This window comes from Grammomys surdaster, unplaced genomic scaffold (assembly GCF_004785775.1).
Source record: "Grammomys surdaster isolate TR1022 unplaced genomic scaffold, NIH_TR_1.0 125739, whole genome shotgun sequence".
Classification (NCBI taxonomy): Eukaryota; Metazoa; Chordata; class Mammalia; order Rodentia; family Muridae; genus Grammomys; species Grammomys surdaster.
Window position 1 is genome coordinate 1,386,117 of NW_021620571.1, and position 16,395 is coordinate 1,402,511.

A 16,395-nucleotide genomic window follows, 5' to 3' on the forward strand; every position below is an offset into this window, starting at 1 on the left:
TGAGTGTGTGCATGAGTGTGTATGCATATGTAAATATGTGCGTGTGCATGAGTGTGTATGTGTAGGTGTCAGAGTATGTGGATATGTATGTGTGTATATGTGTGTGCGTGAGTGTGTATGTGTGTGTGCATGAGTGGGTATGTGTGTGTAAATATGTATGTGTACATGAGTGTGTATGTATATGTGTGAGAGTGTGTGAATATGTATGTGTGCATGTGCGTGTGGACATGTGTGTGCATGAGTGTATATGTGTGTATAAATATGTACATGTAGAGTGTGTATGTTTGTAAATATGCCTGTGCATGAGTATGTATATGTGTGTGCTCATACTTTCTGACTCTGAGTCCCTCAACAATCATAGTTTGAAGGATGGGTGTGATTAGTTGAGGTGGGCAGGAGAAGGTGGGACATCTTGACTGATAATCCTGCCAAGACAGTGGGGGAGGAGTAATACACCCCAAAGAAGCACAGCAGCTGTCACTAATGGAAAACAGAATCCACTAAGGTCAACAAATGTCCACTGTGCAAGTCACTGTCTTGCTCAGACCTTTCCATCCATCCCGTGTCCCCACATGGCAAGTGAAGGAGACAGAATTGCCTAGGGAATGGGGCACAGGAGCACTCAGAGAGAGAAATAACCTGTCTGGGTAACACACAGCATCTGACTTCCTCTCGTGCCACCTGCCACGCTCACTGAACCTCACACAATTGTATGTCTCCTTAGGTCACCCAATCCTTGCCTGGCAAGAGAGAGACAGGACATGTCTCTTGTCTAGGCCTGAGCAGAGTAGGTCAGGACTGCATACAGGAGAAAGCAATGACCCAGCCGGGATGGATGGGTCCTCACCGAGAACATCGGCCTCCAGCCCAATCATGGAGTCAGCTGGGACTCTTGCTGGCTAGAGGAAGGTTCTGGATGGAGAAGGCTGGAACTGACTGTGGGAAGAAAGGCTTTGGGTGAACAGTGCAGTTTGGGTGGGCCTAGGGACACAGGAGAAAAGCAAAGCCCACAATCCTGTACTATAAAATTGTATGCATTCCTGAAACACTCGCCTTCTGAAACTGGGGGTGAAGACCTTTCAAGTCTCTGTCAAGCTTAAACAGCCTCGGGAGAAACTTCTTCCCCTAGCTCTTAAGGTGGGGCAGAGACCAAGAGAGCTGGGTTCTAATTCTGCGTCTGCTGTTTATCAGTGGTAATCTTGCACAAAGCCCTCTGGGTCTCATTTGTGCAGCTGAACTTTTGTATTAGAAAACAGTGGGCTAAAATGATGTTCAAACCAGTGAACTCTGTAGGAAGTGCTTGTGGCAGACATCAGCTGTCCGCTGAACAGCTGAGCTTTTCCTGCCTGCCAGAAACTCAGCCACAGACTACACTTCCCAGACAGCCTTGTATAGACGTGTGTGTTGACACCCCAGTAAAATGTTATTTGCAGAGACAGACAGGGGATTGGGTTTGGCCCTTGGACTGTGGCTAGACTCTGCTGTAGAAGATGTTTGTACATCTTTTCTCGAGCTTGTATCACCTGCTTGGTGGCATTTGCTAACCTGTGTATGTACTGTGGCAGGAATGTGGTTGAGTTCTGGATTTTACTGCTGAATACTCCCAGCCAGAGTGTGTGGAGTCAGAGTCTACCCATGTGCCAGGTTCTTCCGGATTGAGACTGTGAACACAGAGATGGGGGGGGGTTGTCTAGGTGATGGGTGGGATGGTGGAAGGACAGAGGCTAAGAAAGCATGTTGGAAGGGCATTACTTCAGAAGCCAAGTTATGTCAACCTCACAGGGGGTACCAACCATGGACCACAGAAATTTTAGTATCTCTGCATCCCAAAGACTCTCCCTCAGTCCTCTGCACCCTCACTTCTAGAAGCAGACAACTCCAAAGCCTAAGAAACAAATGTAGGAGGCCAGGCACGCCAAACCATCACAGTGGCCCCTTGAACAGAAATGCCTACCTTGAGCCGTCTTGAGTTATTTTGTGATTGTGACAGATAGTGTGTGGTGAGGCACCTCCTAGAGTGTATTTGATGCAGTGTCTAGCATCACTCAAATAAAGTACCCAGGGTCCGTCACCTCAGTTAAGTTCCTATGAGATAGGGACTTGAATCACCCCCTCTGAGAGATTGTGTCTTGTCCAAGAAGCACTCCAAATAGCCCAAACTCTAACCTAGGGAAGTCTGTTTGCAAAGCCCCACTTTTGGCAATGTCTCTGTTGGCAAGGGTGTCACCAGCTCAGATTCTGATCCATATATGGGCTAGCCTTTTGTCAGTGTCTACAACATAGCCTAAGGAGGAGACAGTCTTGACCTGGCACTTGTTCCAACGGAACTAGGCTGGATTTCCCCATGGCAGGGCCCTGAAGGCCAGTGGCCAGGCAAATAGACTGACTTATTGCCTTGCTGGGAACCAACTTTTCCAGAATTTAGGACCAGACAAGATCCACATGCTCCACACCCCAAATCCGCCCAAGGTTGTGGTAAGAAATGGAGGAGAGCTCCAGCCCAAGGCTCCCAGGGTGCCTTCCCTTCTTGCTCTCTGGGACATGTTTCTCTTCGCAACCCATCAAGGCCCAGTGCCCTCTGTGGCCAGTGTGTCCAAAGCTGTCAGTCTGTGACTGCTCACTGGCTTTTAAGTGTCAGGAGATGTAAATAGTTTTAGCCTTCAGTGGCTTCTGATTGAGTATCCTTTTGAAGTAATGATAGCTATAATTTAAAGCAACAGTTACCATATTTTCCTTGCTGGCTGGTTCTCTTTGAAGCCCTAAGTATAAATCTGCTTAAAGTCCTAAAATAGCTGGATTTCTGACTCAATATTCTTCCAGGAGCCAGGACGATGCTGCCTCTAATCGGAGTCATCTGTAACTAATACGGGCTTCACAGTGGCTGCTGATGAGGTGGACGGAGAGCTTCTCAGTCCTGGGCAGGAAGGTGGCGGCTGGGGCGTGGTCTCCCTTTGGGGACTTTGGCTTTGCTTGGCATTCCAAAGAGAACCATCCTGAAACTGGGACCAAATGGGCACTGAGCTGGGGCTGGGGGTTTGAAGTCTCTTCCACGCTCTTTCTAGATGTCTGTGATGGAAGATGGGGCCTGCTTACAAAACAAACTCAGAAGGCTCCCGTGTATGTGGGATCTTTGCCCTAGCCCTCCACATTCTGGGTACTGTATCCACTTTGGGGTGCACTTTTAAGAGACAACCAAGGCTGTGTCAGTGTGTCAGTGTGGATGACCACCAACAGGGACTAAAATGGGCAGCCGTGGCTCAGCACACCAGCAGTACATATGAAATCAATTGTGAAGCAGGGTCTGATTAGTCTCTTGTTATCTCAGCAGGAGGCTGAGGCTTGAGGAAAATTACAAGTTTGAGGCTAGCCTGGGCTATACAGAGAGTTCTGGGCTAGCCAGAGCTACAATAGAAAGATCCTAACTCAAACAAACAAGACAAAATGAAATTCACAGGGAACATCAAATTGTAGAGTTTTCATCTGTTCACAAGTATCCATTCACTCAGCAGTTCATACTGTGCGTCCTGTGCTCCTACTGTGCTCTAGGCTGTGGATACAGCTGCATTTACTGGGCTATGTTAATACAATGGAAACAAGGGAATGAAGGGACAAAACAGGGAGTGAAATAAACCAGAGAAGGAAGCAGGGAGTGCTAGGATGAGACTTTAAATAAGATTGTTACTGGGAAGATGTCTTTAAAACGGTTCACTAAATGATAACTCTGTAACCCCACTAAAATTGTGTGTGTGTGTTTTATGCATGTGTATATATTTGTGGTGTGTGTTTTCTGTGTGTGCACATGAAGGCCACAGGTTGATGTCAAATGCCTTTTTAAAACCTTTTTATTGATTCTTTGTAAGTTTCACAACATACACCCCAGGCCTGCTCATCTCCCCATCTGCCCTTTGTCCTTGTAATCTCCTCCCCAAAATAACACACACACACACACACACACACACACCACACATACCACACATACCACCACCAACAACAACAAGAACAACAACAACAAAGCATAGAAAACATCTCATCATGGAAGCTTCAGAGTGTCAGTGTGTCCCCCAGTACATCCCTCTGTCCGCACATCTTCACTTTGCAATGAGTCATTGCATTTTGGGGTGAGCCAATTCAGAACCCTGGATCTGGGCCTGGGTGGTAGCTCAGCTGCTCAACTTGCACCACCAGGGTGGGTTCTCCAGCACTGCTCTGGGTAGGCCACCCAATGCCACCATAGACCTGCTCTCATGTCCTCAGGGTCAGCTTACCCGCATTCACTCCTCCAGAGCTAGATCCACTGAGCTTCCCAGTCAAGTTACAGACTTCACTCTCCCAAGTGCTGCCTCTGGTGAGAGATGGGACCAGTTCTCCAGAGAGTGGCATCCAGTTATGAACAGCCCCCAGACAGCCACATGGTCCCTGGTGGCTGTCCCAACTAGGGATACCCCCAAGTTCTCTAGTGGTAATAAGAGTATGGACATCAACACCAACCCCTGCTGTTGTATAGCCTCGGACTCAGACATGGCTGTCAGCAGCAGCTTGGGCTGGGACCTCACCATGGCCTCAGGTGGCGGGGCTCGCCTCTCACAGCTGGCTCCTCCTCTCCACCCTCAAGTCTCCAGTTCCACCTCTCTTCACAATGCTCAAGCTGCTCCTCTTGTCTCTCTCTCTCCACAACATCCTCCCACACTCTGGTGGTTCCTGCTGCAGGCTGGCCATGTGGCTGGCGAGCCCCTGGGTGACAGCCTCCATCCCTGCTGCATGGTGTGGCGGCAAACAGGTTTTATGGCCCGCCTGTGCTGTGCACTGGAGGTCATGTTGAAGGGTAGCATGGTGGTCCACAGGTCTCTGTCTGTCTTCCTCTTCCCATGTTGCGCTGCCTAGATTTGATTTGATTTGACTTTTATGTGTCTCAGGCATAAGCCAGCTTTGGCCACCAAGCCAGGGTGAACAAAGGACTGCCGTCTGCTCTGTCCCTGACTGACATAAGAATAACACCCCAACAAGGTGTCTCTTTGCCAATTGCCAGGGGAAGTTAAATGACTGTTCTTAGTCATTCTCCACCTTTTAAAAAAATTATTTACTACTTTTTATTTTGCATGAGTGGTGCGTATGTTTGTGTGTGGGTCTGTGCACCGCCTGTGTGCAGGTTTGACTTGGGGGTCAGAAGATGGTGTCAGATCCTCTGGAACTGAAATTACAGGTGCTTGTGAGCTATCTGGTGTGGGTAGTAGGAATCAATCATGGTTCTCCACAGGAGCACTACTCTCTCCCACCTACTGAGTCGCCTTTCCAACCCACACCTATGTTTGAGACACAGTCTCTCACTGAACCTGGGGTTCATGGATCAGACAGCTTTCTGTCTGGGTGCTGGGGAGCCAAGCTTATGGTCTCGTGTGTGTGTGTGTGTGTGTGTGTGTGTGTGTGTGAAGCCATCTCAGCTCCTGCAACACATTTTTTGAATCAACTTTTGGTAAGAGTCTTTGTATGTGCATATTTAGACATTCTAAACAAAAGCCCTGGCAGGAAACATTTATATTTACAGTATTTACCTTTGAGTGACAAAGCTTCTCTTCTGTGCATTTCAGTTCTTTCTGAGACAGAGGTATACATCTGGGGGAAAAAAAAGTCTTAATTGGATTTGGTAGTTTCTCAGTGTCGTCTGATACACTCCTGGATACATGCCATGAAGAATGGAAAGTAATGTGCAAAGCACAACTTGCACACTTGGAGGAATATGACAGGCACTTGTGATCACACTCCACTCAGCAGAGGCAGGTGGATAGCCAGCACCGGCTAGAGTGAGCTGTTTGTCAATCTGAGCTACACAGAGAGACCCAGTACCTGAAAATCAAGTGGTAGACTGCTATCCTGGTATGTGTAAGGCCCTGGGTTTAATCCTAAGGATTGGAGCAGACAAACGTACAAACAAATGTGCATAGCAGTAATATTTATAACAACTAGGGTGTAGAAACAATCCAAGCATCCTTCATTGGATAACGGACATATCCATACAATGAAGTCTTACTTAGTTGTCTAAAATGCTGATACATGCAACCAAGAGATAGCCTTTAAAACATGCTAAAGAAAGGAAGTCAGATCAGATAATCACACAATTTATTATTTCATTTATATAAAAGCCAGGAGAGGCAAATTTGTACAGGCATAAAGCAAGCCAGAGTTTATCTGAGGCTGAGGGGAGAGGGGGAGGAGGAGCTGGTTTAATGGGAATAGTGTTTCTTTCTGGGAAAATATTTGAGGCTGTGGGTAGGGGAAGTGCTTGTGCATTGTGGTACATATACAGACATCACTGCTTCTTGTACTCTGCAACGGTCAAAACCTGTAAACTTAGAAGTATTTCCATAATAAAGGGTGTAAATAGAAAGTCTAAGAGGCCATATATGCTTGGTGTCTCTGCCAGGTGACTCAAGCGTCAGGAGCTGGGAGAACTGTCTCCCAGTGGCTGAGCCCATGGTCACAGACAGGCCACAGGCTGTAGCAACAAGTGACCACAGGCCTTGCCAGAGTAAGCAGGTGGAGGGAACAGGGATGAGGTTGACCATGGATATGGTCGCTTCTAGGCCGAGGACACAGATGTTACAAGAGGCCAGACTGATGTCCCAGGAGTTTGAGTCTAATGCATGATGGGAGTTGGCTGAGTAAAGGCATAATCTCCTAAACTCACGTGTCCCAGTCTTGCTGAGTAGAAGTTCCCACGAATTTCAGGATGGTAGAAGTCAAGGTATCCTTCCACTTGGAAATCAAAGAAAGAAACTTGGGTCATTTTTGTCACTGGGGACAGGCAGGCAAGCCCTCTCCTGCCTCCTTGTGTCCCCCTCCTCTAAAACTCTGGGACCTGCCCCTGCATGCCACCCCAGGCCTGGATCTCCCTGCCCATACTTTCAGATCAAAATGCAGTAGGGCAAAGCTCATGCAGCCTGAGGGTCCTAGGCAGGGCCCTTGATGTTTCTATAATGACAAAGGTCAAGGACTGCTCCAAAGTGCTGGCCACTCCACACACAGAGGAGGACAGACACTCACTCGACCCCAGGAGAACTCTCTGTGTTCTGGGACTCCTTGTTGGCTTGTCTTGCAGTTATTGCTTCTCTAATAGCTTCTGTGTCTGTGACCCACACCCTGGCCACACCTGACTCCTCACTGTCCTGGATTGGCCCCTGCCCTTCCAGCTCCAGGCTTTGTACCTCCTGTTCTTTCCTTCTGGCATGCCTTCCACCAAAGTGCTGCCACTGAAACCCAAGCTGACCTTCTCATCCCATCTCAAATGCCACCACATCCCTCACACGCCCCCCAATGGCTCCCAGGATGCTCTCACCCCTGCACCCACCCAGGACCCTCTTACAGACCCTGCAACGCTACCAAGGCTTTGTCTTTTCCCACACAGTCTGTGATTTAGCCTGGGCCCACTTGAGCAGGTGGCTTTCTTTCCCTTTGCTCATCTGTAAGACGCTAATAATAATCTACCTGGAAAGCATGCTGCTTCTGGGGATGAAAGGGAAGAGGATCCCTGCTCTGTGCAAAGCAGGACCAGGAGCGAGGTAAGACTCACACAGAAGGTATGTGTGCACGAGCAGGTGAGAAGGCAGAGCACAGCCGGTGGAGCTGGGGAATACTGTCATACTTTACTACAGGGGTAGGCCTGGTACTGATTCTACACGGAGGTGGAGCCAGGGAATGGGGTCAAGAGCCATAGAAGGGCAAAATGCCCGGCTGCAGGAACCATGATGACCAGACCCGTCATCCTCCTGCGTCTCGACCTAGAATGTTACTCCACCTCTCTGAGCCTCAATTTCCAATCTTCAAAGTGGACCCACTTTGACGAAAGTGCACCTGGATCTGAGCAGGCAGGTGCCTGCGGCACATGCTCGATTGAGTAACACACCAGGTGGCGGGTAGGAAGGATGGTGAGAACCAGGTAGGGAGGTGGCTGGGGGCAACAGGCCAGCTTAGTCACAGTGGGAAGGAGCAGAGGCGGGGAAGACTCGGGAGACGGAACAGATACGATCTAATGAACTTGCCAATCAATTTGAAGTAGGGGCCAAGGCAGTGTGGGGAACAGGGGAGCAGGCTATTGATGAGCAGAGACGTGAAGAAAATGTCCTGGGGCCTGGGAGGACACTGGAGGTGGCTCAGAACTGTGCTCTGTAATGACATCGGGCTAGGCACGCTGAGTTAGATAGACCGTGGGAATGGAGGCTGAAATCTTAGAAACAGGGAGGGGTGGCTTCTTCGGGAGGTAGTTGATGTTGGCTTCCCAGTCACCTTCAATAGGCTCCTGACTGGTATGTCTCCAGGTCTTAGGAGTCATTATTAAAATGAAATATCACAAGGGAGCCTCCGCTGCCTTTTCCTGTGGCTCTCTCTTCCAAGGAAGGGCGGTGTTTCCAGAAACACTGGTACTCCACACCTGGGCATTCTAGGAAAAGACGAGTTTATAGTAAGTAAGGCTGGGAGGTGTTCAGTTGAATAAAGTCACCACATTCCTGTAATGGTGGACTTGTCAGGACCTTAGGTGAGCTGCTGTGTCTTGTGGGGAGAGGAATCTGGTGTGGAGGATTTCTCAGATTTATCTACCTGTAGAGCTGTTTATTTATTCATTTGTCAAGAGCTAAGTTATCTGAACCTGGGGGTTGGGGTAGAGGAAGCCTCCAGGTCGTTAGTGTAAGCAGGTTTCCCAAGCTGAGTCTGTATTAATGGGCACGAGAGCACCCATAGGGCCCATGGCTCGCTCAAGTTCCCAGGTGATGCTGATGAGCCAGGCACAGACCACATACTGATCTTGTTTTCCCTCCTTCTATACCAGTCAGTGATTGAACTCAGGGCCTGGTGCACACTAGCCAAGCCCTCTAGCACCAAGTTATGTTCTCAACCCTTAAAAAATACAGTTTTTTAAAATGTATTTTATTATTTCAGACAGGGCTCATTAAGTTTCTTAGACAAACCTTAGACTCATTCTGTAGCCCAGACGTGTTTGAATTTGTGATCCTTTTGCCTCAGTCTCCTGAGAAGGAAGGGATTAAACCTAACCCACCAGGCCTGGCTACACATCCCACTACGCGAAGGAGCCTTAGAAGACCACATGCTCAAGGCTGCCAGGACAATCCAAACCAAAGGGTAATTTCTGCCCTTATGAAGATCACTTCCTGTCTCTTACTCCAAGCTGTCAGAAAGGAAGGGCCAGGCTAGATCGGTTTAGACCACACTGAGCAAGTTAGCCCCACAGTGAGGCACTCACAGCCACAGGCCTTGGGTCTAAGATGGATGTAGCAGATGTTCCAGCAGTCTCTGGTTGGCCTGGATGAGAGCTGGTGGCTAGCAATGGCCCAGTGTGTCCGTAGAGTAGGAGGGGCACATGCATACATGGGAGACATGGGACAACTGTATAGTCACCTCAGCTGGGTACGGCCTGTCTTGGGTCTCTCAGGTCTGTGTGTGTATCCCAAGCTCGATTTTCCTTTCTGGGAAAAGAGGTGTAAAGAAGTGGATTTTGTATTTGCTTTTGGAGATGGGCTCTCAAATTCTCCATCCTCCTGCTTCAGCCTCTCAACTACCGGCTGATGAGCCAGTACCACACATCTGCCATAGACTGCTTTGACTGTGGTAGAGAACCCAAGCAGGCGTCTAGACACGGGGTGGAGGATGCAGATGGCAGAAACCCTCATTGGTTATGAACCTATTTATTTATTTATTTATTTATTTATTTATTTATTGTTATAATTGTTTGGTTTTTGTTAATTTGCTTTGTTTTGTTTGTGGGTGCATGCCACAGAGCACATGTGCGAGTCAGAGGCCCATTTTCGGGAGTCAGGCTTTCTCCTTCTGTATGTGGATCCTGAGGATGGAACTCAAGATTGTCAGGCTTGGCAACAGGTACCTCTATCCTCTGAGCTGTAGGTCCCAGCCCACAGATCCTCTGTGACAGTGCTCCCAGAGTGGGGCAATGGGCTCTCTAAAAAGGACCTGGGTCCATCCTCTCCCCTCTGAGTCTCATTCTGGACTTATGTAAGAGCCTAAGTTTTTGAGACTGCCAGAGTTGTATGGCATTAGGCTTGGATACAGTGCTGTTTACAGGCTCTGTGACCTCAGAGAAGCTGTTAACCTCCCAGGTCCCAAGTTCATCTTTGAGAGAACGGGGACAATAACATATAGTCTAAGGATGGCGAGCAAGATAGGGACATAGTGGGTGCTTGGCAAATGGCACAGACTGCACATCCAGGACTCACTAAAGCCTAGGGTGACGTCACTGAACTAGAATCCTGCAGGCATAGGATGTTCAGGCAGGAGCAAAGAGCAAAGGCTTCCCATGTAGGAACCAGGGCTCTGCCATGAGTTGGTGGGGAAACCTTCTTCAGTGTGGCCTACTCTCCTGGTCTCCCCAGGACATTCCAAACTTTGGAGCCTCAGAAAGGTGTCTTCAAGTTGATTTCCATCCAGCAGGAGGATCTGTGTAACTTTCATGGCGAAGGATACAGCAGCGTTGACTGAAGATCACTCTCTCCAGACATGGTGTGGTGGAACAGATCTGTCGTCACAGGCTGAAACAGGAGAATGGAGAGTTCAAGACCAGCCTGAGCCAAATGCTAAAACGTCGTTTCAATGAGGAAAAGAAAGACAAAATGACTGATGGAGACTCACTTCCTGAAACCATGGGCCCTTAGTTCTTTCCACACATTCTGTGCTGGTGATCAATGTGTGGGTGAGAAATTGACCCCGGTGAGATGAAACATCTCTGTGGTGGCTATACAGCATACTGGAACACACTCAGCTCCACAGGACTCCAAACCTCTGGTGTTTTTTTTACCATGCCACGATGGAAGTCCGGTTCCTCTTATTGTGAAGCACAGATTATAAACTGTAAGCTGTATTCCTCCCAACCAAGCCTCATTCCTCCACAGCCCTGGTTCAGGGGTGGTTCTGATGATAAGGTCCTGTTCCCCAATTCATTCTTGATCTGTCAATAATGAGCCAATTTCTGGGCAGAAGGAATAGGGGGGACCCAGGGGCAGGAGGAGGCAGACACAAGGGAAGAGGGAGAGTTCACCATGTTGCCATGCCTTGGAGAGAGAAAAGTCTAACAGCCACATGTGGTCTTGGAAGGAGCAGTGACACAGGCTGCTCCTAGAGGTGGATGGTCAGAGATGCTTAGCAGGATGCTTAGACGTATCTTAGCAACTAAAGTTTAGGGCAGGTGGGAGGTGCGGTGATAAGAATGTTGTTAAGGGCACACTTTTCCAGGCGGGAGATAGTGGCACTGAACAACTGTGTCCAAAGGCAAGTTGAAAAGGAACAACTGTGTATGTATCTTTTATCCATGGATTCTATGGAAGCCACGTGAAGGCTGGTAGCATGGCCCATTCTTGGAGCTTAGGCAGGATAGCAAAAAGCTACACACAACACCCTGGAGTCAAAACTCTCACCCAAACTGGCTTTCCTACCTCCCTGGACATCAACCCTCAGCATTCCCTAACACTGCATAGAATGACAGTTTTTCCCTCATCAATGTGAGCACAGGTATGACTTTGTATCTCTTAAATCTACTTATTTCTCTAGGTAATATGGAATATACAATTAGTTTGACACATGGTGACATGTGACTTCTTTCCTCCTGTGCCTACTGAGGGGTCTGTGTTTCCCTCCTGGACGCTTACATAAGATGCTATCCACAGAACCCTCCCATGGGTCTAGGTCACAGCCTAATTAGTGACAAGAGAGTAGCAGTCCACAGTGGTTTTGTACTATGAAAATGTGCCTCAAATTGTCCCAAAGGGCACTGGACTGAGAGGTGAGGTTTTGCTCATTCTTCTAAAGGAAAGACTTCCTGGTCGTGTGGTCACAGTGTGATGATGGTGGTGAGCTGGTCCACACTACCAAAACCTCAGCCAACACCAGCCCCACTCTTCCTCCTCAAACAGATGCTGCTCCCTAAGGAGTGTGGCCAGCTGAAAGACTTTCTCCCAACCTTCCTTGTAAGTGAAATTGCTAAGGGGGTTTCAGATATCTTTGTAAACTAGTGACCATGGAGAAAAGTGATTTCTGTCCTTCCTTCTCCCTAGAGCATATATGTGGTGTTAGGAGTACCAGCAGCTGTTGTCATGAGGTATATGGGAATTAGGTACTAGTACTGAAAGAATAGAATCAATGAATTAGCTTGGGTCTCTCATGACCATGGAGTTCTTGGTATAAAATAACAAAACCTCATTTTCTAATTTGGTTACTTGGAGCTTTCTAGGATGCATGTGTCCAGTCCTTCCTAATATAGTATGCTTTGTTGTGTGGCGCCCAACACGGTGAAACTGTGTCAGTCACAGGTGGGAGCTCCATGTCAGGGCATATGCCTGCAATTTCAGCACTCAGGAGTCTGAGGCAGGAGGATGGTGAATTTGAGGCCAGCCTGGCCCACATAGCAAGATCCTGTTTTTGTTTTGTCTTATTTTTGTTTTGTTTTTTAAAACAAAAATAAAGCACAAGAACAAAACTAAACAAAATTCTTTTTACAGTATATAATATATGTCTGAAGGGTAAGGGCTCAAGAGAGTTCTGGCAGAGAACCTCAGACCACTTTGAGCAGGCCTGTTCACCTGTCACTGGTGCAGAGGGTCCCTCACCCCAGAGCCAGGCCCTTGCAGGGTCGTGGGGTTTGCAGGCTCTATGGCTGTTCTTACAAAGATCAAAATCCAGAAAGGGACAAAGAATATTTGAAGGCAATTCAAAATAACCAGCACACTTAGGGAGAGAATGTCTGGGTTATGTGACAACTATGGTTAATCTATCAAACAACAACTGAACTGCCTTCTGATGGCAGACTTCACCTGACACTCCCTCCAGCTCTGAGGGCTGAGATGGCTCCAGAACTTTGTCAACACTTGCTGTTTTCTGTCTTTTTTTTTTTTTTTAATTATACCATCTGTCCTGATTTTGTTGCAAGCTAAAGTTATCTGGAAAGGGGAACCTCAATTTAGAAAATGCCTTCATCAAATTGGCCTGCAGAGAAATCTGTGGGGGCATATTCTTGAGTAATTATTGGTGTGGAAGGGCCCTGTCCACTGGGGGCAAGGGCTATCCCTGGGCAGATTGTCTTGGGTAGTATAAGAGAGCAAGGTGGGCAGGCCATGAACAGCCAGTAAGCAGCATTCCTCCAAGGCCTCTGCTTCAGATATTGACTTCATGTTCCTGCTTTCGTTTCCTTCAATGGCTGTGACTCAGGATATTAAAGCAAGTAAACCCTTCCTTCTCCAAATTGCTTGTGGTCATAATCTTTTTAAATGATTTATTACTTATTTTTGTTTTGTGTCATTGACTGGTGTTGTGTCTGCGTGTATGTCTGTTGAGGGCGTTGAATTCTCTGGAACTGGAGTTAGACAGTTATAAGCTACAATATGGGTGCTGGGAGTTGAATCCAGGTCCTCTAGAAGATTAGCTAATGCTCTTAACCGCTGAGCCATCTCTCCAGTCATTGTGAACATGCTCTTTAGCTCAGCACTTGAAAGTCAAACAAAGGCACCAGCATGGTTTTGACCTGCATGCCTATGATGCGTAACAATGCCGTCTACCTTTCTGTATGACAATTGTACATTTGCATATCATTTTTGGAGAAATGTTTGCTAAGAGTATTTGCCTGATTTTAAATAGGAGTAATTGTTTTATTGTTGAATTATAGTGTCTTTCTATATTGTAGATATAGCCCCCAGATATATCATTTGCAGGCATTTTGTCATAGTTTACGAGTCTCTATGTTTTGAACTCTTTCTCTCATTCTTTTGATGTCTTAAAGGAGAATTTGTTTGACCCAAAGTTAAAAGGAGTTTCCTCTATGGATTTTTGAAGTGTTGGGTCTTTTTCTTAAGTTTAGGATGAGTTTCCAGTTGATGGTGTGAAGAGATCCAACTTAATTTTCTTTTTTTTTCTTTTTCTTTCTTTCTTTCTTTTTTTCTTTTTCTTTTTCTTTTTTTTTTTGGTTTTCGAGACAGGGTTTCTCTGTGTAGCCCTGGCTGAACTGGAACTCACTCTGTAGACCAGGCTGGCCTCGAACTCAGAAATCCGCCTGCCTCTGCCTCCCAAATGCTGGGATTAAAGGCGTGCACCACCACTGCCCAGCCCAACTTAATTTTCATAAATGCAGACATCACTGCCTGTTTTAAAATGAAGTGTCATGTCACTTGGTAGACTGTGCCGTCCTGAGACTCCAAGTATCACCTCTTTTGTTCTGATCCTTCCCTGCATCCTCCTGGTTATTCCCCTGTCTCATAAACTGAGCTGACAATACCTGGTGTCACAGGTCACAGCATCCTGCGGGCTGTAATACTGTTGAAGTCTGACTTATGAAGCACTCAAAACAACACGCCCTTCCCCACCCATGATGCTGATGTTTGTTCTGAGATGTCCCATGGCCTGTCATAAAATAGGCTGATGTCTCCATTGCTGGAGCAAGGAGAGATGCTAGCTTTGTGTAACTGTTACACTGGTAAGGACCCATGAACGAGAACATGAGAATAGTCTGCTATGGTCTCTCCACAGCTTCCTATCACTGATGTGACTGACGAGGAACAGAGGAGTGGACCCTTCCTCAGCTTCCCTCTAGGTACAGCAAGCTCGACCAGTGTCTAAGGTTTCTCAGGACACAAGGGTTTTTCTTGGGAAGGTTGACCAGTCATGACAGCTTCCTTAGACTCCTATAGTTTGCAGACCAGCCTGGCTTGGTTCCTCACACTCCTCACCCTACAATGGTTACCCAGCAGGTCACTGACAGGCAGGCCCTCTGCCCATCTGTCAGAACTGGCTCTGCTGCCGCCTGCCCATCCAGCCTCCCCTCCCCCATCTCCCTGCTCTGCTCAGCTCCTGGCTCCTACAGTCTCTTCCTTCCACATTTCTGGATAATTCTAATTCTGGCAGTGGCCCTCTACGTGCTGTGACCAAGTGGTAGCGCCTGTGGCCTTTTCCCAAGTCCTATTTCCAGCTGGGCCATACCCATTCTGCTCTTCTATTCTAGTCCAGGACATGAAAGGTCAGAGGCCCTGGTGGGAAGACAGACCCCATGTGGCCACCTCCTGGCCTGACTGCTCCATGGACAAAAAGAAACAGGAACATTTTAGGAGAAGTGGGAACACGTGATAAGACACCCCAGGCCCAGTCCTCCCAGCTGACCTCATAAATGGTTCCAACTGTGCCTGTGCATTTGAGTGGGAGTTAGCAGGAGTTGAGGGTATATTTGGAGTACTCAGGTGTGGCAGGGAGGAGACAGGAGGCTACCCAAAATAGAGTGGCTGCTGGCATTCAATTGCACTTTTGTGCTGACCACAGATACAGAAACATGGGGACCAGTCCCTGTCATATGACAAAGCTGGACACAGGGTAACTTACTATATTACTATATTGGATAATGGTGTTTGAACTGTTGGGACATTTTATAGCTATTAAATCTGTCCATGGAATGATATTGATGATGACACTGTTACTGTTCTATTGCTGTGAAGAGACATTGTAACCAAGATGACTCTTACATATCAAAGTATCTGACTGAGGACTGGGGACTTGCTTACAGTTTTAAAGGCTTGGTCCATAATCTCTATGGCAAGAAGCAGACAGTCATGGCACTGTAGTGGTAGATGAGAGAGAAATATTGTGATCTGCAGGCAGCAGGGAGAGAGAGAGAGAGAGAGAGAGAGAGAGAGAGAGAGAGAGAGAGAGATTGAAGAGAAGAGGAGAGGAGAGAGAACCTGGCATGGGCTTTTGAAATCTCCAAGCTCATTCCAAGTTACAAACCTCCTCCAACAAGGCTGCACCTCCTAATCCTTCCCAAACAGTTCCACTAACTTCGGACCAAGCATTCAGACATATGAACCTATGGGGAGCATTCTCATTCAAACCACAATGATTATATTTATCTAACGGGTTTGTGTGTATGAAAGACTGATTCTTACTATATAGCTCAGTCTGGTCTCAAAATCAAGAGCCTCCTGCATTAGATTCCCAAATGCAGGATTATAGCAGTGTACCCCACACCTGGCCTTATTTTTTTTTCCAAAAATATTTGCAAGTAGTCTTCTTAAATATTGTAAAAAACAGCTTCAGGAAAAGTCTGACTTTACTTCTGAGTTACTAAGGAGAAATGCATTTGGTAAATATCAAACTCCAAGACTAGGGCAAACCAGTACCCAGCTCCAATAAGCATTTTCCAGTTCAGGTTCATGCGAGAGGGGAGGAGAGATGGAGGGATGACAGAGAGAAGAGAAATGGCTGATTCTAAAGTTCTGGTGACCTTGAGATCCCCAGGAGTCTTAGATCACTTGATCCATCCAACCTTTGCCACACTGCTGGGTGTTATAGCCATTCCCCCACCCAAGACTGCTCAGGTAGCATAGCTAGAAAAGCTATTGCATGGCC

The 16,395-nt window shown here is 47.4% G+C and overlaps 1 pseudogene; it reads right to left on the minus strand.

Annotated features, from left to right (window-relative positions):
- Positions 1-4,900: 4,900 nt before the first annotated feature.
- LOC114639492 lies at positions 4,901-5,031 on the minus strand (annotated as a pseudogene).
- Between the last annotated feature and the right edge of the window lie 11,364 nt (positions 5,032-16,395).